The 20,277-nt window shown below is 48.6% G+C and overlaps 39 non-coding genes across 39 annotated transcripts; all 39 read left to right on the top strand.

The window, feature by feature from the left end:
* The first annotated feature begins 126 nt into the window (after window positions 1–126).
* Window positions 127–208, top strand: trnas-gcu (transfer RNA serine (anticodon GCU)). Its single transcript has one exon. It is a non-coding gene; the product is annotated as a tRNA-Ser (tRNA).
* A 135-nt stretch (window positions 209–343) lies between these two features.
* trnas-gcu (transfer RNA serine (anticodon GCU)) lies at window positions 344–425 on the top strand. The gene has a single exon. It is a non-coding gene; the product is annotated as a tRNA-Ser (tRNA).
* Window positions 426–2,872: 2,447 nt separating this feature from the next.
* trnag-gcc (transfer RNA glycine (anticodon GCC)) lies at window positions 2,873–2,954 on the top strand. The gene has a single exon. It is a non-coding gene; the product is annotated as a tRNA-Gly (tRNA).
* Window positions 2,955–3,089: 135 nt separating this feature from the next.
* On the top strand, window positions 3,090–3,171 carry trnas-gcu (transfer RNA serine (anticodon GCU)). Its single transcript has one exon. It is a non-coding gene; the product is annotated as a tRNA-Ser (tRNA).
* A 149-nt stretch (window positions 3,172–3,320) lies between these two features.
* trnas-gcu (transfer RNA serine (anticodon GCU)) lies at window positions 3,321–3,402 on the top strand. The gene has a single exon. It is a non-coding gene; the product is annotated as a tRNA-Ser (tRNA).
* A 378-nt stretch (window positions 3,403–3,780) lies between these two features.
* Window positions 3,781–3,862, top strand: trnas-gcu (transfer RNA serine (anticodon GCU)). The gene has a single exon. It is a non-coding gene; the product is annotated as a tRNA-Ser (tRNA).
* Window positions 3,863–4,255: 393 nt separating this feature from the next.
* trnas-gcu (transfer RNA serine (anticodon GCU)) lies at window positions 4,256–4,337 on the top strand. Its single transcript has one exon. It is a non-coding gene; the product is annotated as a tRNA-Ser (tRNA).
* Window positions 4,338–4,472: 135 nt separating this feature from the next.
* Window positions 4,473–4,554, top strand: trnas-gcu (transfer RNA serine (anticodon GCU)). The gene has a single exon. It is a non-coding gene; the product is annotated as a tRNA-Ser (tRNA).
* Window positions 4,555–7,598: 3,044 nt separating this feature from the next.
* trnag-gcc (transfer RNA glycine (anticodon GCC)) lies at window positions 7,599–7,680 on the top strand. The gene has a single exon. It is a non-coding gene; the product is annotated as a tRNA-Gly (tRNA).
* A 135-nt stretch (window positions 7,681–7,815) lies between these two features.
* trnas-gcu (transfer RNA serine (anticodon GCU)) lies at window positions 7,816–7,897 on the top strand. Its single transcript has one exon. It is a non-coding gene; the product is annotated as a tRNA-Ser (tRNA).
* Window positions 7,898–8,046: 149 nt separating this feature from the next.
* On the top strand, window positions 8,047–8,128 carry trnas-gcu (transfer RNA serine (anticodon GCU)). The gene has a single exon. It is a non-coding gene; the product is annotated as a tRNA-Ser (tRNA).
* Window positions 8,129–8,290: 162 nt separating this feature from the next.
* trnas-gcu (transfer RNA serine (anticodon GCU)) lies at window positions 8,291–8,372 on the top strand. The gene has a single exon. It is a non-coding gene; the product is annotated as a tRNA-Ser (tRNA).
* A 135-nt stretch (window positions 8,373–8,507) lies between these two features.
* trnas-gcu (transfer RNA serine (anticodon GCU)) lies at window positions 8,508–8,589 on the top strand. The gene has a single exon. It is a non-coding gene; the product is annotated as a tRNA-Ser (tRNA).
* A 149-nt stretch (window positions 8,590–8,738) lies between these two features.
* trnas-gcu (transfer RNA serine (anticodon GCU)) lies at window positions 8,739–8,820 on the top strand. The gene has a single exon. It is a non-coding gene; the product is annotated as a tRNA-Ser (tRNA).
* Window positions 8,821–8,982: 162 nt separating this feature from the next.
* trnas-gcu (transfer RNA serine (anticodon GCU)) lies at window positions 8,983–9,064 on the top strand. Its single transcript has one exon. It is a non-coding gene; the product is annotated as a tRNA-Ser (tRNA).
* A 366-nt stretch (window positions 9,065–9,430) lies between these two features.
* Window positions 9,431–9,512, top strand: trnas-gcu (transfer RNA serine (anticodon GCU)). The gene has a single exon. It is a non-coding gene; the product is annotated as a tRNA-Ser (tRNA).
* Window positions 9,513–9,647: 135 nt separating this feature from the next.
* On the top strand, window positions 9,648–9,729 carry trnas-gcu (transfer RNA serine (anticodon GCU)). The gene has a single exon. It is a non-coding gene; the product is annotated as a tRNA-Ser (tRNA).
* Window positions 9,730–9,878: 149 nt separating this feature from the next.
* trnas-gcu (transfer RNA serine (anticodon GCU)) lies at window positions 9,879–9,960 on the top strand. The gene has a single exon. It is a non-coding gene; the product is annotated as a tRNA-Ser (tRNA).
* Window positions 9,961–10,122: 162 nt separating this feature from the next.
* On the top strand, window positions 10,123–10,204 carry trnas-gcu (transfer RNA serine (anticodon GCU)). Its single transcript has one exon. It is a non-coding gene; the product is annotated as a tRNA-Ser (tRNA).
* A 365-nt stretch (window positions 10,205–10,569) lies between these two features.
* Window positions 10,570–10,651, top strand: trnas-gcu (transfer RNA serine (anticodon GCU)). Its single transcript has one exon. It is a non-coding gene; the product is annotated as a tRNA-Ser (tRNA).
* Window positions 10,652–11,017: 366 nt separating this feature from the next.
* On the top strand, window positions 11,018–11,099 carry trnas-gcu (transfer RNA serine (anticodon GCU)). Its single transcript has one exon. It is a non-coding gene; the product is annotated as a tRNA-Ser (tRNA).
* Window positions 11,100–11,261: 162 nt separating this feature from the next.
* trnas-gcu (transfer RNA serine (anticodon GCU)) lies at window positions 11,262–11,343 on the top strand. The gene has a single exon. It is a non-coding gene; the product is annotated as a tRNA-Ser (tRNA).
* A 135-nt stretch (window positions 11,344–11,478) lies between these two features.
* On the top strand, window positions 11,479–11,560 carry trnas-gcu (transfer RNA serine (anticodon GCU)). The gene has a single exon. It is a non-coding gene; the product is annotated as a tRNA-Ser (tRNA).
* Window positions 11,561–11,709: 149 nt separating this feature from the next.
* Window positions 11,710–11,791, top strand: trnas-gcu (transfer RNA serine (anticodon GCU)). Its single transcript has one exon. It is a non-coding gene; the product is annotated as a tRNA-Ser (tRNA).
* A 162-nt stretch (window positions 11,792–11,953) lies between these two features.
* trnas-gcu (transfer RNA serine (anticodon GCU)) lies at window positions 11,954–12,035 on the top strand. Its single transcript has one exon. It is a non-coding gene; the product is annotated as a tRNA-Ser (tRNA).
* Window positions 12,036–12,170: 135 nt separating this feature from the next.
* trnas-gcu (transfer RNA serine (anticodon GCU)) lies at window positions 12,171–12,252 on the top strand. Its single transcript has one exon. It is a non-coding gene; the product is annotated as a tRNA-Ser (tRNA).
* Window positions 12,253–13,066: 814 nt separating this feature from the next.
* Window positions 13,067–13,148, top strand: trnas-gcu (transfer RNA serine (anticodon GCU)). The gene has a single exon. It is a non-coding gene; the product is annotated as a tRNA-Ser (tRNA).
* Window positions 13,149–13,533: 385 nt separating this feature from the next.
* On the top strand, window positions 13,534–13,615 carry trnas-gcu (transfer RNA serine (anticodon GCU)). The gene has a single exon. It is a non-coding gene; the product is annotated as a tRNA-Ser (tRNA).
* Window positions 13,616–13,750: 135 nt separating this feature from the next.
* trnas-gcu (transfer RNA serine (anticodon GCU)) lies at window positions 13,751–13,832 on the top strand. Its single transcript has one exon. It is a non-coding gene; the product is annotated as a tRNA-Ser (tRNA).
* Window positions 13,833–13,981: 149 nt separating this feature from the next.
* On the top strand, window positions 13,982–14,063 carry trnas-gcu (transfer RNA serine (anticodon GCU)). Its single transcript has one exon. It is a non-coding gene; the product is annotated as a tRNA-Ser (tRNA).
* Window positions 14,064–14,225: 162 nt separating this feature from the next.
* On the top strand, window positions 14,226–14,307 carry trnas-gcu (transfer RNA serine (anticodon GCU)). Its single transcript has one exon. It is a non-coding gene; the product is annotated as a tRNA-Ser (tRNA).
* A 135-nt stretch (window positions 14,308–14,442) lies between these two features.
* On the top strand, window positions 14,443–14,524 carry trnas-gcu (transfer RNA serine (anticodon GCU)). Its single transcript has one exon. It is a non-coding gene; the product is annotated as a tRNA-Ser (tRNA).
* A 393-nt stretch (window positions 14,525–14,917) lies between these two features.
* trnas-gcu (transfer RNA serine (anticodon GCU)) lies at window positions 14,918–14,999 on the top strand. The gene has a single exon. It is a non-coding gene; the product is annotated as a tRNA-Ser (tRNA).
* A 135-nt stretch (window positions 15,000–15,134) lies between these two features.
* trnas-gcu (transfer RNA serine (anticodon GCU)) lies at window positions 15,135–15,216 on the top strand. The gene has a single exon. It is a non-coding gene; the product is annotated as a tRNA-Ser (tRNA).
* Window positions 15,217–16,030: 814 nt separating this feature from the next.
* On the top strand, window positions 16,031–16,112 carry trnas-gcu (transfer RNA serine (anticodon GCU)). The gene has a single exon. It is a non-coding gene; the product is annotated as a tRNA-Ser (tRNA).
* A 385-nt stretch (window positions 16,113–16,497) lies between these two features.
* Window positions 16,498–16,579, top strand: trnas-gcu (transfer RNA serine (anticodon GCU)). The gene has a single exon. It is a non-coding gene; the product is annotated as a tRNA-Ser (tRNA).
* A 135-nt stretch (window positions 16,580–16,714) lies between these two features.
* trnas-gcu (transfer RNA serine (anticodon GCU)) lies at window positions 16,715–16,796 on the top strand. The gene has a single exon. It is a non-coding gene; the product is annotated as a tRNA-Ser (tRNA).
* Window positions 16,797–16,945: 149 nt separating this feature from the next.
* Window positions 16,946–17,027, top strand: trnas-gcu (transfer RNA serine (anticodon GCU)). The gene has a single exon. It is a non-coding gene; the product is annotated as a tRNA-Ser (tRNA).
* Window positions 17,028–18,112: 1,085 nt separating this feature from the next.
* On the top strand, window positions 18,113–18,194 carry trnas-gcu (transfer RNA serine (anticodon GCU)). Its single transcript has one exon. It is a non-coding gene; the product is annotated as a tRNA-Ser (tRNA).
* The last annotated feature ends 2,083 nt before the right edge of the window (window positions 18,195–20,277 follow it).

The following is a 20,277-nucleotide window of genomic DNA, read 5'->3' as shown; positions in this document are numbered from 1 at the left end:
ATGAGAGTTTTGTCGGAGGGGATATTTTGGGCCTCACTTCATGAAAGTCACATGAGTTTCAGTTTTTCTGTCCTTGTTGGGAATTCTGACCTATTTTGTCGAAAAAAAATAGCCATGTGCATAAGTGACGAGGTGGCCGAGTGGTTAAGGCGATGGACTGCTAATCCATTGTGCTCTGCACGCGTGGGTTCGAATCCCATCCTCGTCGTTTGCATCCGCACAGCGGCTCTCCCTCTTTCCAATGTGACAGGGTCGTATTTTCTGACCTCTCACAATTGCTCCTACGTTATCGGCAACCACAATGCCTTTCCGGTGGAAAACTATCCAATAAAGCTGCCCCAGTGACGAGGTGGCCGAGTGGTTAAGGCGATGGACTGCTAATCCATTGTGCTCTGCACGCGTGGGTTCGAATCCCATCCTCGTCGTTTGCATCTGCACAGGGGGTCTCCCTCTTTCTATTGTGACAGTATTGTCAAGGGTTGTATTTTCTGACCTCTCACAACTGTGCCAACATAATCAGCAACCTCAACCAACACCTATCTGTTGGAAAACTTTCCAATGCAGTTGACCCAGTGACGAGGTGGCCGAGTGGTTAAGGCGATGGACTGCTAATCCATTGTGCTCTGCACGCGTGGGTTGGAATCCCATCCTCGTCGGGCACATCCGTAAGGAGGGTGTACTCTCCTTCCAAGATGAGAGTTTTGTCGGAGGGGATATTTTGGGCCTCACTTCATGAAAGTCACATGAGTTTCAGTTTTTCTGTCCTTGTTGGGAATTCTGACCTATTTTGTCGAAAAAAAATAGCCATGTGCATAAGTTACGAGGTGGCCGAGTGGTTAAGGCGATGGACTGCTAATCCATTGTGCTCTGCACGCGTGGGTTCGAATCCCATCCTCGTCGTTTGCATCCGCACAGCGGCTCTCCCTCTTTCCAATGTGACAGGGTCGTATTTTCTGACCTCTCACAATTGCTACTACGTTATCGGCAACCACAATGCCTTTCCGGTGGAAAACTTTCCAATAAAGCTGCCCCAGTGACGAGGTGGCCGAGTGGTTAAGGCGATGGACTGCTAATCCATTGTGCTCTGCACGCGTGGGTTCGAATCCCATCCTCATCGCTTGCATCTGCACAGGGGGTCTCCATCTTTCTATTGTGACATGTAGCCTGGTTAGTTTTGCTGTTTTGCACTCCTGCCACGTCACTAATTAGCGTTATGGGCACTGACAAGGCACCTGACTTTATGGGAGCGGGCATAGTATAAGACACCTGGGGTCCTCACCAGTAGCATTTGCACTTCACAAGCTCGACAGGGAGGTAGCAGTGGCCTAGGTGCGGCGTCAAGCTAAAGGTATGCACAAAACGACTTCTTCACTTTGTTCACTTTACTAGTTGTGGCCGTCATATTAAGTGAGTGTTTGTTTGGGTAGTGCGGGGCTGAGCGGGCACCGGCAAAGCTGTTGTGAGCATCTCCACCGGCGCGTGGAAGGGGATGAGCCGTGTGTGAACAGGTCTACCGTTTTGATAAGGTACGCTATCCAGCACACTAGTCGTGTTAATGTGTTTTGCGGGTCCTATTTTGATATGGTGTTATGTAATTTCTCACCAGCGCTTCGCTGGCTAATGTGGCTATCAGCAGGGAAGCCTACGCATCCACCAGCTTGCCGCTAAACTTGTACCGCAACAGGTATGTCTCAGGTTGGACCATGGCGTGCCTGTGATATAGTCTTGGGGGTAGGCCTTATGTTTATAGCGGCTCTGCATGCAGGAGGGGTGGGAAAATGTATACTTATGTGGCTGTATTACGCTAGTACCATTATAGCTTTTAATTCATTTGAGTGAAGGCCTATGGCCATTGTGAGTTGTTTGGTTGTTTGTGCATTTGATTTAGTACGGTGATATCATACTACGTGTACCATGTTCTGATGTCATGCTGCAAAGAAAGGATATAATGTGACATTGCAGTATTTAATGTGTATTCTTTTGTTTGATGCGTTTGTTGTTTTAGAGATCCGGAGGGCTACCTTCCTTGCTAAGCTGCTGTTCTCTACAGTGTATGTTTGTATGACTGTTGCTGTTGTGTGATTGGATGTCTGCGTGTGCACACCGTATTGTTAGGTTTGTTTAGTCTGTTTATTTGCTTTCCCCTTCTAGCCTGTGGGCTAGGGGTTTAGGCTTATGTGTTAGTGAGAAGCACATGTGAGCCGCAGGTTAGAGGGGGCTCACTTTTCTTTGTTTCCCTATTGTTTTCCTTTTTCCCCCCCTCATTGTACTCATATAGCCTCAGATAGCCCAGCCTGGGTGAAGTGTAGCATGCTATAGGGTAGTGGGTTACCTCAGGTTCACTCCATTTACTGTTTGCAGTGCTGTGGCGTGTGAACTCTAAAGCCTCTGAGTAGGCTTCATAGTATAGCAGGAGGTGTGCAGTGCAGTGTGTGCTCTTAGTGTGTATTACTTCAAAAGGTGTGGCAATTATTCACGTGTGTTAGTGAGACCCAGTATCCTGTCAGTGCTTATCTATCCACAGCTCGACTAGGTTAAATACTGATGGCTGTATAATTCCCTTTGTTTTCCCTTTTTGTGTTAAGTGTTGACCAACCAAAACAATGCCTTCAACTATTTAATAAAGATTGTATTTTTATACTTTTCTAAGAAAAAGGAACCTGTGTTTGTACACTCATTGGGACTGAGTTCCCCTTGCTCTACCATTACTAGCATAACTCAAGGGGTGGCGTAGTCAGCTGTACACTAGGGGGCGCTACAGACAGTATTGTCAAGGGTTGTATTTTCTGACCTCTCACAACTGTGCCAACATAATCAGCAACCTCAACCAACACCTATCTGTTGGAAAACTTTCCAATGCAGCTGACCCAGTGACGAGGTGGCCGAGTGGTTAAGGCGATGGACTGCCAATCCATTGTGCTCTGCACGCGTGGGTTTGAATCCCATCCTCGTCGTTTGCATCCGCACAGTGCCTCTCCCTCTTTCCAATGTGACAGGGTCGTATTTTCTGACCTCTCACAATTGCTCCTACGTTATCGGCAACCACAATGCCTTTCCGGTGGAAAACTATCCAATAAAGCTGCCCCAGTGACGAGGTGGCCGAGTGGTTAAGGCGATGGACTGCTAATCCATTGTGCTCTGCACGCGTGGGTTCGAGTCCCATCCTCGTCGTTTGCATCTGCACAGGGGGTCTCCCTCTTTCTATTGTGACAGTATTGTCAAGGGTTGTATTTTCTGACCTCTCACAACTGTGCCAACATAATCAGCAACCTCAACCAACACCTATGGGTTGGAAAACTTTAAAATGCAGCTGACCCAGTGACGAGGTGGCCGAGTGGTTAAGGCGATGGACTGCTAATCCATTGTGCTCTGCACGCGTGGGTTCGAATCCCATCCTCGTCGGGCACATCCGTAAGGAGGGTGTACTCTCCTTCCAAGATGAGAGTTTTGTCGGAGGGGATATTTTGGGCCTCACTTCATGAAAGTCACATGAGTTTCAGTTTTTCTGTCCTTGTTGGGAATTCTGACCTATTTTGTCGAAAAAAAATAGCCATGTGCATAAGTGACGAGGTGGCCGAGTGGTTAAGGCGATGGACTGCTAATCCATTGTGCTCTGCACGCGTGGTTCGAATCCCATCCTCGTCGTTTGCATCCGCACAGCGGCTCTCCCTCTTTCCAATGTGACAGGGTCGTATTTTCTGACCTCTCACAATTGCTCCTACGTTATCGGCAACCACAATGCCTTTCCGGTGGAAAACTATCCAATAAAGCTGCCCCAGTGACGAGGTGGCCGAGTGGTTAAGGCGATGGACTGCTAATCCATTGTGCTCTGCACGCGTGGGTTCGAATCCCATCCTCGTCGTTTGCATCTGCACAGGGGGTCTCCCTCTTTCTATTGTGACAGTATTGTCAAGGGTTGTATTTTCTGACCTCTCACAACTGTGCCAACATAATCAGCAACCTCAACCAACACCTATCTGTTGGAAAACTTTCCAATGCAGTTGACCCAGTGACGAGGTGGCCGAGTGGTTAAGGCGATGGACTGCTAATCCATTGTGCTCTGCACGCGTGGGTTGGAATCTCATCCTCGTCGGGCACATCCGTAAGGAGGGTGTACTCTCCTTCCAAGATGAGAGTTTTGTCGGAGGGGATATTTTGGGCCTCACTTCATGAAAGTCACATGAGTTTCAGTTTTTCTGTCCTTGTTGGGAATTCTGACCTATTTTGTCGAAAAAAAATAGCCATGTGCATAAGTGACGAGGTGGCCGAGTGGTTAAGGCGATGGACTGCTAATCCATTGTGCTCTGCACGCGTGGGTTCGAATCCCATCCTCGTCGTTTGCATCCGCACAGCGGCTCTCCCTCTTTCCAATGTGACAGGGTCGTATTTTCTGACCTCTCACAATTGCTCCTACGTTATCGGCAACCACAATGCCTTTCCGGTGGAAAACTATCCAATAAAGCTGCCCCAGTGACGAGGTGGCCGAGTGGTTAAGGCGATGGACTGCTAATCCATTGTGCTCTGCACGCGTGGGTTCGAATCCCATCCTCGTCGTTTGCATCTGCACAGGGGGTCTCCCTCTTTCTATTGTGACAGTATTGTCAAGGGTTGTATTTTCTGACCTCTCACAACTGTGCCAACATAATCAGCAACCTCAACCAACACCTATCTGTTGGAAAACTTTCCAATGCAGTTGACCCAGTGACGAGGTGGCCGAGTGGTTAAGGCGATGGACTGCTAATCCATTGTGCTCTGCACGCGTGGGTTGGAATCCCATCCTCGTCGGGCACATCCGTAAGGAGGGTGTACTCTCCTTCCAAGATGAGAGTTTTGTCGGAGGGGATATTTTGGGCCTCACTTCATGAAAGTCACATGAGTTTCAGTTTTTCTGTCCTTGTTGGGAATTCTGACCTATTTTGTCGAAAAAAAATAGCCATGTGCATAAGTTACGAGGTGGCCGAGTGGTTAAGGCGATGGACTGCTAATCCATTGTGCTCTGCACGCGTGGGTTCGAATCCCATCCTCGTCGTTTGCATCCGCACAGCGGCTCTCCCTCTTTCCAATGTGACAGGGTCGTATTTTCTGACCTCTCACAATTGCTACTACGTTATCGGCAACCACAATGCCTTTCCGGTGGAAAACTTTCCAATAAAGCTGCCCCAGTGACGAGGTGGCCGAGTGGTTAAGGCGATGGACTGCTAATCCATTGTGCTCTGCACGCGTGGGTTCGAATCCCATCCTCATCGCTTGCATCTGCACAGGGGGTCTCCATCTTTCTATTGTGACATGTAGCCTGGTTAGTTTTGCTGTTTTGCACTCCTGCCACGTCACTAATTAGCGTTATGGGCACTGACAAGGCACCTGACTTTATGGGAGCGGGCATAGTATAAGACACCTGGGGTCCTCACCAGTAGCATTTGCACCTCACAAGCTCGACAGGGAGGTAGCAGTGGCCTAGGTGCGGCGTCAAGCTAAAGGTATGCACAAAACGACTTCTTCACTTTGTTCACTTTACTAGTTGTGGCCGTCATATTAAGTGAGTGTTTGTTTGGGTAGTGCGGGGCTGAGCGGGCACCGGCAAAGCTGTTGTGAGCATCTCCACCGGCGCGTGGAAGGGGATGAGCCGTGTGTGAACAGGTCTACCGTTTTGATAAGGTACGCTATCCAGCACACTAGTCGTGTTAATGTGTTTTGCGGGTCCTATTTTGATATGGTGTTATGTAATTTCTCACCAGCGCTTCGCTGGCTAATGTGGCTATCAGCAGGGAAGCCTACGCATCCACCAGCTTGCCGCTAAACTTGTACCGCAACAGGTATGTCTCAGGTTGGACCATGGCGTGCCTGTGATATAGTCTTGGGGGTAGGCCTTATGTTTATAGCGGCTCTGCATGCAGGAGGGGTGGGAAAATGTATACTTATGTGGCTGTATTACGCTAGTACCATTATAGCTTTTAATTCATTTGAGTGAAGGCCTATGGCCATTGTGAGTTGTTTGGTTGTTTGTGCATTTGATTTAGTACGGTGATATCATACTACGTGTACCATGTTCTGATGTCATGCTGCAAAGAAAGGATATAATGTGACATTGCAGTATTTAATGTGTATTCTTTTGTTTGATGCGTTTGTTGTTTTAGAGATCCGGAGGGCTACCTTCCTTGCTAAGCTGCTGTTCTCTACAGTGTATGTTTGTATGACTGTTGCTGTTGTGTGATTGGATGTCTGCGTGTGCACACCGTATTGTTAGGTTTGTTTAGTCTGTTTATTTGCTTTCCCCTTCTAGCCTGTGGGCTAGGGGTTTAGGCTTATGTGTTAGTGAGAAGCACATGTGAGCCGCAGGTTAGAGGGGGCTCACTTTTCTTTGTTTCCCTATTGTTTTCCTTTTTCCCCCCCTCATTGTACTCATATAGCCTCAGATAGCCCAGCCTGGGTGAAGTGTAGCATGCTATAGGGTAGTGGGTTACCTCAGGTTCACTCCATTTACTGTTTGCAGTGCTGTGGCGTGTGAACTCTAAAGCCTCTGAGTAGGCTTCATAGTATAGCAGGAGGTGTGCAGTGCAGTGTGTGCTCTTAGTGTGTATTACTTCAAAAGGTGTGGCAATTATTCACGTGTGTTAGTGAGACCCAGTATCCTGTCAGTGCTTATCTATCCACAGCTCGACTAGGTTAAATACTGATGGCTGTATAATTCCCTTTGTTTTCCCTTTTTGTGTTAAGTGTTGACCAACCAAAACAATGCCTTCAACTATTTAATAAAGATTGTATTTTTATACTTTTCTAAGAAAAAGGAACCTGTGTTTGTACACTCATTGGGACTGAGTTCCCCTTGCTCTACCATTACTAGCATAACTCAAGGGGTGGCGTAGTCAGCTGTACACTAGGGGGCGCTACAGACAGTATTGTCAAGGGTTGTATTTTCTGACCTGGTTAAGGCGATGGACTGCTAATCCATTGTGCTCTGCACGCGTGGGTTGGAATCTCATCCTCGTCGGGCACATCCGTAAGGAGGGTGTACTCTCCTTCCAAGATGAGAGTTTTGTCGGAGGGGATATTTTGGGCCTCACTTCATGAAAGTCACATGAGTTTCAGTTTTTCTGTCCTTGTTGGGAATTCTGACCTATTTTGTCGAAAAAAAATAGCCATGTGCATAAGTTACGAGGTGGCCGAGTGGTTAAGGCGATGGACTGCTAATCCATTGTGCTCTGCACGCGTGGGTTCGAATCCCATCCTCGTCGTTTGCATCCGCACAGCGGCTCTCCCTCTTTCCAATGTGACAGGGTCGTATTTTCTGACCTCTCACAATTGCTACTACGTTATCGGCAACCAAAATGCCTTTCCGGTGGAAAACTTTCCAATAAAGCTGCCCCAGTGACGAGGTGGCCGAGTGGTTAAGGCGATGGACTGCTAATCCATTGTGCTCTGCACGCGTGGGTTCGAATCCCATCCTCATCGCTTGCATCTGCACAGGGGGTCTCCATCTTTCTATTGTGACAGTATTGTCAAGGGTTGTATTTTCTGACCTCTCACAACTGTGCCAACATAATCAGCAACCTCAACCAACACCTATCTGTTGGAAAACTTTCCAATGCAGCTGACCCAGTGACGAGGTGGCCGAGTGGTTAAGGCGATGGACTGCCAATCCATTGTGCTCTGCACGCGTGGGTTTGAATCCCATCCTCGTCGTTTGCATCCGCACAGTGCCTCTCCCTCTTTCCAATGTGACAGGGTCGTATTTTCTGACCTCTCACAATTGCTCCTACGTTATCGGCAACCACAATGCCTTTCCGGTGGAAAACTATTCAATAAAGCTGCCCCAGTGACGAGGTGGCCGAGTGGTTAAGGCGATGGACTGCTAATCCATTGTGCTCTGCACGCGTGGGTTCGAGTCCCATCCTCGTCGTTTGCATCTGCACAGGGGGTCTCCCTCTTTCTATTGTGACAGTATTGTCAAGGGTTGTATTTTCTGACCTCTCACAACTGTGCCAACATAATCAGCAACCTCAACCAACACCTATGGGTTGGAAAACTTTCAAATGCAGCTGACCCAGTGACGAGGTGGCCGAGTGGTTAAGGCGATGGACTGCTAATCCATTGTGCTCTGCACGCGTGGGTTCGAATCCCATCCTCGTCGGGCACATCCGTAAGGAGGGTGTACTCTCCTTCCAAGATGAGAGTTTTGTCGGAGGGGATATTTTGGGCCTCACTTCATGAAAGTCACATGAGTTTCAGTTTTTCTGTCCTTGTTGGGAATTCTGACCTATTTTGTCGAAAAAAAATAGCCATGTGCATAAGTGACGAGGTGGCCGAGTGGTTAAGGCGATGGACTGCTAATCCATTGTGCTCTGCACGCGTGGGTTCGAATCCCATCCTCGTCGTTTGCATCCGCACAGCGGCTCTCCCTCTTTCCAATGTGACAGGGTCGTATTTTCTGACCTCTCACAATTGCTCCTACGTTATCGGCAACCACAATGCCTTTCCGGTGGAAAACTATCCAATAAAGCTGCCCCAGTGACGAGGTGGCCGAGTGGTTAAGGCGATGGACTGCTAATCCATTGTGCTCTGCACGCGTGGGTTCGAATCCCATCCTCGTCGTTTGCATCTGCACAGGGGGTCTCCCTCTTTCTATTGTGACAGTATTGTCAAGGGTTGTATTTTCTGACCTCTCACAACTGTGCCAACATAATCAGCAACCTCAACCAACACCTATCTGTTGGAAAACTTTCCGATGCAGCTGACCCAGTGACGAGGTGGCCGAGTGGTTAAGGCGATGGACTGCTAATCCATTGTGCTCTGCACGCGTGGGTTCGAATCCCATCCTCGTCGGGCACATCCGTAAGGAGGGTGTACTCTCCTTCCAAGATGAGAGTTTTGTCGGAGGGGATATTTTGGGCCTCACTTCATGAAAGTCACATGAGTTTCAGTTTTTCTGTCCTTGTTGGGAATTCTGACCTATTTTGTCGAAAAAAAATAGCCATGTGCATAAGTGACGAGGTGGCCGAGTGGTTAAGGCGATGGACTGCTAATCCATTGTGCTCTGCACGCGTGGGTTCGAATCCCATCCTCGTCGTTTGCATCCGCACAGCGGTTCTCCCTCTTTCCAATGTGACAGGGTCGTATTTTCTGACCTCTCACAATTGCTCCTACGTTATCGGCAACCACAATGCCTTTCCGGTGGAAAACTTTCCAATAAAGCTGCCCCAGTGACGAGGTGGCCGAGTGGTTAAGGCGATGGACTGCTAATCCATTGTGCTCTGCACGCGTGGGTTCGAATACCATCCTCATCGCTTGCATCTGCACAGGGGGTCTCCATCTTTCTATTGTGACAGTATTGTCAAGGGTTGTATTTTCTGACCTCTCACAACTGTGCCAACATAATCAGCAACCTCAATCAACACCTATCTGTTGGAAAACTTTCCAATGCAGCTGACCCAGTGACGAGGTGGCCGAGTGGTTAAGGCGATGGACTGCTAATCCATTGTGCTCTGCACGCGTGGGTTCGAATCCCATCCTCGTCGTTTGCATCCGCACAGCGGCTCTCCCTCTTTCCAATGTGACAGGGTCGTATTTTCTGACCTCTCACAATTGCTCCTACGTTATCGGCAACCACAATGCCTTTCCGGTGGAAAACTATCCAATAAAGCTGCCCCAGTGACGAGGTGGCCGAGTGGTTAAGGCGATGGACTGCTAATCCATTGTGCTCTGCACGCGTGGGTTCGAATCCCATCCTCGTCGTTTGCATCTGCACAGGGGGTCTCCCTCTTTCTATTGTGACAGTATTGTCAAGGGTTGTATTTTCTGACCTCTCACAACTGTGCCAACATAATCAGCAACCTCAACCAACACCTATCTGTTGGAAAACTTTCCAATGCAGCTGACCCAGTGACGAGGTGGCCGAGTGGTTAAGGCGATGGACTGCTAATCCATTGTGCTCTGCACGCGTGGGTTCGAATCCCATCCTCGTCGGGCACATCCGTAAGGAGGGTGTACTCTCCTTCCAAGATGAGAGTTTTGTCGGAGGGGATATTTTGGGCCTCACTTCATGAAAGTCACATGAGTTTCAGTTTTTCTGTCCTTGTTGGGAATTCTGACCTATTTTGTCGAAAAAAAATAGCCATGTGCATAAGTGACGAGGTGGCCGAGTGGTTAAGGCGATGGACTGCTAATCCATTGTGCTCTGCACGCGTGGGTTCGAATCCCATCCTCGTCGTTTGCATCCGCACAGCGGCTCTCCCTCTTTCCAATGTGACAGGGTCGTATTTTCTGACCTCTCACAATTGCTCCTACGTTATCGGCAACCACAATGCCTTTCCGGTGGAAAACTTTCCAATAAAGCTGCCCCAGTGACGAGATGGCCGAGTGGTTAAGGCGATGGACTGCTAATCCATTGTGCTCTGCACGCGTGGGTTCGAATCCCATCCTCGTCGCTTGCATCTGCACAGGGGGTCTCCATCTTTCTATTGTGACAGTATTGTCAAGGGTTGTATTTTCTGACCTCTCACAACTGTGCCAACACAATCAGCAACCTCAACCAACACCTATCTTTTGAAAACTTTCCAATGCAGCTGACCCAGTGACGAGGTGGCCGAGTGGTTAAGGCGATGGACTGCTAATCCATTGTGCTCTGCACGCGTGGGTTCGAATCCCATCCTCGTCGTTTGCATCCGCACAGCGGCTCTCCCTCTTTCCAATGTGACAGGGTCGTATTTTCTGACCTCTCACAATTGCTCCTGCGTTATCGGCAACCACAATGCCTTTCCGGTGGAAAACTATCCAATAAAGCTGCCCCAGTGACGAGGTGGCCGAGTGGTTAAGGCGATGGACTGCTAATCCAATGTGCTCTGCACGCGTGGGTTCGAATCCCATCCTCGTCGTTTGCATCTGCACAGGGGGTCTCCCTCTTTCTATTGTGACAGTATTGTCAAGGGTTGTATTTTCTGACCTCTCACAACTGTGCCAACATAATCAGCAACCTCAACCAACACCTATCTGTTGGAAAACTTTCCGATGCAGCTGACCCAGTGACGAGGTGGCCGAGTGGTTAAGGCGATGGACTGCTAATCCATTGTGCTCTGCACGCGTGGGTTCGAATCCCATCCTCGTCGGGCACATCCGTAAGGAGGGTGTACTCTCCTTCCAAGATGAGAGTTTTGTCGGAGGGGATATTTTGGGCTTCACTTCATGAAAGTCACATGAGTTTCAGTTTTTCTGTCCTTGTTGGGAATTCTGACCTATTTTGTCGAAAAAAAATAGCCATGTGCATAAGTGACGAGGTGGCCGAGTGGTTAAGGCGATGGACTGCTAATCCATTGTCCTCTGCACGCGTGGGTTCGAATCCCATCCTCGTCGTTTGCATCCGCACAGCGGCTCTCCCTCTTTCCAATGTGACAGGGTCGTATTTTCTGACCTCTCACAATTGCTCCTACGTTATCGGCAACCACAATGCCTTTCCGGTGGAAAACCTTCCAATAAAGCTGCCCCAGTGACGAGGTGGCCGAGTGGTTAAGGCGATGGACTGCTAATCCATTGTGCTCTGCACGCGTGGGTTCGAATCCCATCCTCGTCGTTTGCATCTGCACAGGGGGTCTCCCTCTTTCTATTGTGACAGTTTTGTCAAGGGTTGTATTTTCTGACCTCTCACAACTGTGCCAACATAATCAGCAACCTCAACCAACACCTATCTGTTGGAAAACTTTCCAATGCAGCTGACCCAGTGACGAGGTGGCCGAGTGGTTAAGGCGATGGACTGCTAATCCATTGTGCTCTGCACGCGTGGGTTCGAATCCCATCCTCGTCGGGCACATCCGTAAGGAGGGTGTACTCTCCTTCCAAGATGAGAGTTTTGTCGGAGGGGATATTTTGGGCCTCACTTCATGAAAGTCACATGAGTTTCAGTTTTTCTGTCCTTGTTGGGAATTCTGACCTATTTTGTCGAAAAAAAATAGCCATGTGCATAAGTGACGAGGTGGCCGAGTGGTTAAGGCGATGGACTGCTAATCCATTGTGCTCTGCACGCGTGGGTTCGAATCCCATCCTCGTCGTTTGCATCCGCACAGCGGCTCTCCCTCTTTCCAATGTGACAGGGTCGTATTTTCTGACCTCTCACAATTGCTCCTACGTTATCGGCAACCACAATGCCTTTCCGGTGGAAAACTATCCAATAAATCTGCCCCAGTGACGAGGTGGCCGAGTGGTTAAGGCGATGGACTGCTAATCCATTGTGCTCTGCACGCGTGGGTTCGAATCCCATCCTCGTCGTTTGCATCTGCACAGGGGGTCTCCCTCTTTCTATTGTGACAGTATTGTCAAGGGTTGTATTTTCTGACCTCTCACAACTGTGCCAACATAATCAGCAACCTCAACCAACACCTATCTGTTGGAAAACTTTCCAATGCAGTTGACCCAGTGACGAGGTGGCCGAGTGGTTAAGGCGATGGACTGCTAATCCATTGTGCTCTGCACGCGTGGGTTGGAATCCCATCCTCGTCGTTTGCATCCGCACAGCGGCTCTCCCTCTTTCCAATGTGACAGGGTCGTATTTTCTGACCTCAAACAATTGCTACTACATTATCGGCAACCACAATGCCTTTCCGGTGGAAAACTTTCCAATAAAGCTGCCCCAGTGACGAGGTGGCCGAGTGGTTAAGGCGATGGACTGCTAATCCATTGTGCTCTGCACGCGTGGGTTCGAATCCCATCCTCATCGCTTGCATCTGCACAGGGGGTCTCCATCTTTCTATTGTGACAGTATTGTCAAGGGTTGTATTTTCTGACCTCTCACAACTGTGCCAACATAATCAGCAACCTCAACCAACACCTATCTGTTGGAAAACTTTCCAATGCAGCTGACCCAGTGACGAGGTGGCCGAGTGGTTAAGGCGATGGACTGCTAATCCATTGTGCTCTGCACGCGTGGGTTTGAATCCCATCCTCGTCGTTTGCATCCGCACAGCGCCTCTCCCTCTTTCCAATGTGACAGGGTCGTATTTTCTGACCTCTCACAATTGCTCCTACGTTATCGGCAACCACAATGCCTTTCCGGTGGAAAACTATCCAATAAAGCTGCCCCAGTGACGAGGTGGCCGAGTGGTTAAGGCGATGGACTGCTAATCCATTGTGCTCTGCACGCGTGGGTTCGAGTCCCATCCTCGTCGTTTGCATCTGCACAGGGGGTCTCCCTCTTTCTATTGTGACAGTATTGTCAAGGGTTGTATTTTCTGACCTCTCACAACTGTGCCAACATAATCAGCAACCTCAACCAACACCTATCGGTTGGAAAACTTTCAAATGCAGCTGACCCAGTGACGAGGTGGTTAAGGCGATGGACTGCTAATCCATTGTGCTCTGCACGCGTGGGTTCGAATCCCATCCTCGTCGGGCACATCCGTAAGGAGGGTGTACTCTCCTTCCAAGATGAGAGTTTTGTCGGAGGGGATATTTTGGGCCTCACTTCATGAAAGTCACATGAGTTTCAGTTTTTCTGTCCTTGTTGGGAATTCTGACCTATTTTGTCGAAAAAAAATAGCCATGTGCATAAGTGACGAGGTGGCCGAGTGGTTAAGGCGATGGACTGCTAATCCATTGTCCTCTGCACGCGTGGGTTCGAATCCCATCCTCGTCGTTTGCATCCGCACAGCGGCTCTCCCTCTTTCCAATGTGACAGGGTCGTATTTTCTGACCTCTCACAATTGCTCCTACGTTATCGGCAACCACAATGCCTTTCCGGTGGAAAACTTTCCAATAAAGCTGCCCCAGTGACGAGGTGGCCGAGTGGTTAAGGCGATGGACTGCTAATCCATTGTGCTCTGCACGCGTGGGTTCGAATCCCATCCTCGTCGTTTGCATCTGCACAGGGGGTCTCCCTCTTTCTATTGTGACAGTATTGTCAAGGGTTGTATTTTCTGACCTCTCACAACTGTGCCAACATAATCAGCAACCTCAACCAACACCTATCTGTTGGAAAACTTTCCGATGCAGCTGACCCAGTGACGAGGTGGCCGAGTGGTTAAGGCGATGGACTGCTAATCCATTGTGCTCTGCACGCGTGGGTTCGAATCCCATCCTCGTCGGGCACATCCGTAAGGAGGGTGTACTCTCCTTCCAAGATGAGAGTTTTGTCGGAGGGGATATTTTGGGCTTCACTTCATGAAAGTCACATGAGTTTCAGTTTTTCTGTCCTTGTTGGGAATTCTGACCTATTTTGTCGAAAAAAAATAGCCATGTGCATAAGTGACGAGGTGGCCGAGTGGTTAAGGCGATGGACTGCTAATCCATTGTCCTCTGCACGCGTGGGTTCGAATCCCATCCTCGTCGTTTGCATCCGCACAGCGGCTCTCCCTCTTTCCAATGTGACAGGGTCGTATTTTCTGACCTCTCACAATTGCTCCTACGTTATCGGCAACCACAATGCCTTTCCGGTGGAAAACTTTCCAATAAAGCTGCCCCAGTGACGAGGTGGCCGAGTGGTTAAGGCGATGGACTGCTAATCCATTGTGCTCTGCACGCGTGGGTTCGAATCCCATCCTCGTCGTTTGCATCTGCACAGGGGGTCTCCCTCTTTCTATTGTGACAGTTTTGTCAAGGGTTGTATTTTCTGACCTCTCACAACTGTGCCAACATAATCAGCAACCTCAACCAACACCTATCTGTTGGAAAACTTTCCAATGCAGCTGACCCAGTGACGAGGTGGCCGAGTGGTTAAGGCGATGGACGGCTAATCCATTGTGCTCTGCACGCGTGGGTTCGAATCCCATCCTCGTCGGGCACATCCGTAAGGAGGGTGTACTCTCCATCCAAGATGAGAGTTTTGTCGGAGGGGATATTTTGGGCCTCACTTCATGAAAGTCACATGAGTTTCAGTTTTTCTGTCCTTGTTGGGAATTCTGACCTATTTTGTCGAAAAAAAATAGCCATGTGCATAAGTGACGAGGTGGCCGAGTGGTTAAGGCGATGGACTGCTAATCCATTGTGCTCTGCACGCGTGGGTTCGAATCCCATCCTCGTCGTTTGCATCCGCACAGCGGCTCTCCCTCTTTCCAATGTGACAGGGTCGTATTTTCTGACCTCTCACAATTGCTCCTACGTTATCGGCAACCACAATGCCTTTCCGGTGGAAAACTATCCAATAAATCTGCCCCAGTGACGAGGTGGCCGAGTGGTTAAGGCGATGGACTGCTAATCCATTGTGCTCTGCACGCGTGGGTTCGAATCCCATCCTCGTCGTTTGCATCTGCACAGGGGGTCTCCCTCTTTCTATTGTGACAGTATTGTCAAGGGTTGTATTTTCTGACCTCTCACAACTGTGCCAACATAATCAGCAACCTCAACCAACACCTATCTGTTGGAAAACTTTCCAATGCAGTTGACCCAGTGACGAGGTGGCCGAGTGGTTAAGGCGATGGACTGCTAATCCATTGTGCTCTGCACGCGTGGGTTGGAATCCCATCCTCGTCGTTTGCATCCGCACAGCGGCTCTCCCTCTTTCCAATGTGACAGGGTCGTATTTTCTGACCTCAAACAATTGCTACTACATTATCGGCAACCACAATGCCTTTCCGGTGGAAAACTTTCCAATAAAGCTGCCCCAGTGACGAGGTGGCCGAGTGGTTAAGGCGATGGACTGCTAATCCATTGTGCTCTGCACGCGTGGGTTCGAATCCCATCCTCATCGCTTGCATCTGCACAGGGGGTCTCCATCTTTCTATTGTGACAGTATTGTCAAGGGTTGTATTTTCTGACCTCTCACAACTGTGCCAACATAATCAGCAACCTCAACCAACACCTATCTGTTGGAAAACTTTCCAATGCAGCTGACCCAGTGACGAGGTGGCCGAGTGGTTAAGGCGATGGACTGCTAATCCATTGTGCTCTGCACGCGTGGGTTTGAATCCCATCCTCGTCGTTTGCATCCGCACAGCGCCTCTCCCTCTTTCCAATGTGACAGGGTCGTATTTTCTGACCTCTCACAATTGCTCCTACGTTATCGGCAACCACAATGCCTTTCCGGTGGAAAACTATCCAATAAAGCTGCCCCAGTGACGAGGTGGCCGAGTGGTTAAGGCGATGGACTGCTAATCCATTGTGCTCTGCACGCGTGGGTTCGAGTCCCATCCTCGTCGTTTGCATCTGCACAGGGGGTCTCCCTCTTTCTATTGTGACAGTATTGTCAAGGGTTGTATTTTCTGACCTCTCACAACTGTGCCAACATAATCAGCAACCTCAACCAACACCTATCGGTTGGAAAACTTTCAAATGCAGCTGACCCAGTGACGAGGTGGTTAAGGCGATGGACTGCTAATCCATTGTGCTCTGCACGCGTGGGTTCGAATCCCATCCTCGTCGGGCACATCCGTAAGGAGGGTGTACTCTCCTTCCAAGATGAGAGTTTTGTCGGAGGGGATATTTTGGGCCTCACTTCATGAAAGTCACATGAGTTTCAGTTTTTCTGTCCTTGTTGGGAATTCTGACCTATTTTGTCGAAAAAAAATAGCCATGTGCATAAGTGACGAGGTGGCCGAGTGGTTAAGGCGATGGACTGCTAATCCATTGTGCTCTGCACGCGTGGGTTCGAATCCCATCCTCGTCGTTTGCATCCGCACAGCGGCTCTCCCTCTTTCCAATGTGACAGGGTCGTATTTTCTGACCTCTCACAATTGCTCCTACGTTATCGGCAACCACAATGCCTTTCCGGTGGAAAACTATCCAATAAAGCTGCCCCAGTGACGAGGTGGCCGAGTGGTTAAGGCGATGGACTGCTAATCCATTGTGCTCTGCACGCATGGGTTCGAATCCCATCCTCGTCGTTTGCATCTGCACAGGGGGTCTCCCTCTTTCTATTGTGACAGTATTGTCAAGGGTTGTATTTTCTGACCTCTCACAACTGTGCCAACATAATCAGCAACCTCAACCAACACCTATCTGTTGGAAAACTTTCCGATGCAGCTGACCCAGTGACGAGGTGGCCGAGTGGTTAAGGCGATGGACTGCTAATCCATTGTGCTCTGCACGCGTGGGTTCGAATCCCATCCTCGTCGGGCACATCCGTAAGGAGGGTGTACTCTCCTTCCAAGATGAGAGTTTTGTCGGAGGGGATATTTTGGGCCTCACTTCATGAAAGTCACATGAGTTTCAGTTTTTCTGTCCTTGTTGGGAATTCTGACCTATTTTGTCGAAAAAAAATAGCCATGTGCATAAGTGACGAGGTGGCCCAGTGGTTAAGGCGATGGACTGCTAATCCATTGTCCTCTGCACGCGTGGGTTCGAATCCCATCCTCGTCGTTTGCATCCGCACAGCGGCTCTCCCTCTTTCCAATGTGACAGGGTCGTATTTTCTGACCTCTCACAATTGCTCCTACGTTATCGGCAACCACAATGCCTTTCCGGTGGAAAACTTTCCAATAAAGCTGCCCCAGTGACGAGGTGGCCGAGTGGTTAAGGCGATGGACTGCTAATCCATTGTGCTCTGCACGCGTGGGTTCGAATCCCATCCTCATCGCTTGCATCTGCACAGGGGGTCTCCATCTTTCTATTGTGACAGTATTGTCAAGGGTTGTATTTTCTGACCTCTCACAACTGTGCCAACATAATCAGCAACCTCAACCAACACCTATCTGTTGGAAAACTTTCCAATGCAGCTGACCCAGTGACGAGGTGGCCGAGTGGTTAAGGCGATGGACTGCTAATCCATTGTGCTCTGCACGCGTGGGTTGGAATCCCATCCTCGTCGGGCACATCCGTAAGGAGGGTGTACTCTCCTTCCAAGATGAGAGTTTTGTCGGAGGGGATATTTTGGGCCTCACTTCATGAAAGTCACATGAGTTTCAGTTTTTCTGTCCTTGTTGGGAATTCTGACCTATTTTGTCGAAAAAAAATAGCCATGTGCATAAGTGACGAGGTGGCCGAGTGGTTAAGGCGATGGACTGCTAATCCATTGTGCTCTGCACGCGTCGGTTCGAATCCCATCCTCATCGCTTGCATCTGCACAGGGGGTCTCCATCTTTCTATTGTGACAGTATTGTCAAGGGTTGTATTTTCTGACCTCTCACAACTGTGCCAACATAATCAGCAACCTCAACCAACACCTATCTGTTGGAAAACTTTCCAATGCAGCTGACCCAGTGACGAGGTGGCCGAGTGGTTAAGGCGATGGACTGCTAATCCATTGTGCTCTGCACGCGTGGGTTCGAATCCCATCCTCGTCGTTTGCATCCGCACAGCGGCTCTCCCTCTTTCCAATGTGACAGGGTCGTATTTTCTGACCTCTCACAATTGCTCCTACGTTATCGGCAACCACAATGCCTTTCCGGTGGAAAACTTTCCAATAAAGCTGCCCCAGTGACGAGGTGGCCGTACCCTCCAGTAAATGGACTGCTTTTACAAGTCCTAACAAGTTCTAACAGAGTCCTAACAAGTCCTAACAAAGTCCTAACAAGTCCTAACAAAGTCCTAACAGTTCCTAACAAAGTCCTAACAGTTCCTATCAGTTCCTAACATCTCCTAACAAATCCTAACACATTCGAACGAAGTCCTAACGCAGGTCCTAACGCAGCTCCTAACGTTGCTAAGAAGGGGCAAAAGAGCCAATCAACAAACGCTGCCTCGACGCACGGTCTTCTGATTGGCGAGTCACCGTTGCCCTCTTACAGCGTACGGTTGCCGTGCGATTCTCGTCGCTGATTGGATGGCCACCGTGTAGTTACAGGTAACATACTTTTCTCGACGCTCAATTATCAGTCTGAGGTAATATAATTTAACGGAGACACGTACCTAGCTTCAGGATATTAAAAGTAAGTACGAATTAATTAAATACGGTTTAACTCGTCTATTAAGACTGTAAATAGTGTGTGGGGTTATAGGTTTAGTTGGGTCGTAACCGTAACGCTAGTTTAGATGTAAATTATGTTTACGCCAGGTACGTACGGTCGTACGTGTTATGATAATACTAGACTTGAAATAATCATTTAAAAAGGCTAACGTTATGGTATATCATTTAAAGGGTGTTGGTTTTGCTAGTTCCTTTAGATTAATGTTGAAAGGGTAACGTAACGACGGAGATAACGTTAACGTTTGCCCTATAAGTTAGCGGTAGGCTACCGTAATTGACGACCGCTGTAATTAACTTTTTAAGTTAAACTGCTATATATTTGGTGTCTTTCACACATTCATATTGTGCTACGACATGTATTTGTGTAAGGTTAATTATTTAAGGGATAGACTAGATAAACCATTTGTAGGTAGGGTAACGTAAATTAGCCTCTTTTTTTTTGTTAGTTTGTTTGTTTGTTTGGGCTAATCTCGTCGACGTTTCAGAGATTTTTCTACGATATGTGGTGGTCATCTTAAACTATGTTTTGTGTTGTAGACCTGACGTGAAAACCGTTAACGTTTTGCCTGAGGTGATGTTGTGTGGTTTTATAATAATCGAGTGACGTAAGCGCGATGACCCTCGTTGAAGAGCTAGCCTGAATTGCGTGATGACCTATGGATTCACTTTCTGACTGAAATAAATGACTAATTTGATTCCAAAACACTATCCATTATTTAAAAGTCATGTTATTCAATTGTGTATTCCAGGAAATATCAATCAAGTTGCTATTGTGTTGTTTTGATAGAAAACAGATTGTAACAAATATATTTAATGATGATTAATTACAATGGTGGATATAGCGTTTAAAATTATATCCTCTTTCCTATAAACTCTTCAAATTGTCCTATAGAGATGCCAAAGGAAGGGAAACCGGATGCGTACTGGGCCGGCGTTATGGTCCTGTTTGCCCAGGGGAGGTACAGGTTTTCCACTGGCCAGAGACCTGGGAGCAGACGGTGGAAGGCAGTCCTAGATAGGATAAAAAATTGTCCACTGACCCCTCGATTTGGCCAAACTGTCAGGGGAACAGACATTTTTGGGAAGAAGATCCCCTGCAACTGCGGATACCACCAGGTAAGTGATGCTATTGAATCATTAAAACTGTGATGTGATGCAAATATACTGGAAAACGTAATGGAAATGGTTTCTCCTCTGCTCTATTGTTTGTTTTTCAGTGATAATCAGTGTGAGTATGTATTTATTTGAGTGCAGAGTATTTTTAGCCTTAGGGGAAATATACTTTAAATGTAAACCCAGTGTTGTTTTTCCCAGTCAGCACAGATGGCAGGGACAGCAGCAGCCAGTGCAGGTCAGCTGAGTGCGCCACAGGTCAGTTCTGCGGCTGGAAGTTCAGAGACAGGTGCTGCAGCCCCAGGTTCCCAGGCCAGCACAGCTGGAAAAGAACAGCCTCCACAGGC

The sequence above is a fragment of the Sardina pilchardus genome, chromosome 16 (assembly GCF_963854185.1).
Source record: "Sardina pilchardus chromosome 16, fSarPil1.1, whole genome shotgun sequence".
Taxonomy (NCBI): Eukaryota; Metazoa; Chordata; class Actinopteri; order Clupeiformes; family Clupeidae; genus Sardina; species Sardina pilchardus.
The sequence above is the reverse complement of the archived record's forward strand: the minus strand, read 5'-3'. Positions and strand labels throughout refer to the sequence as shown.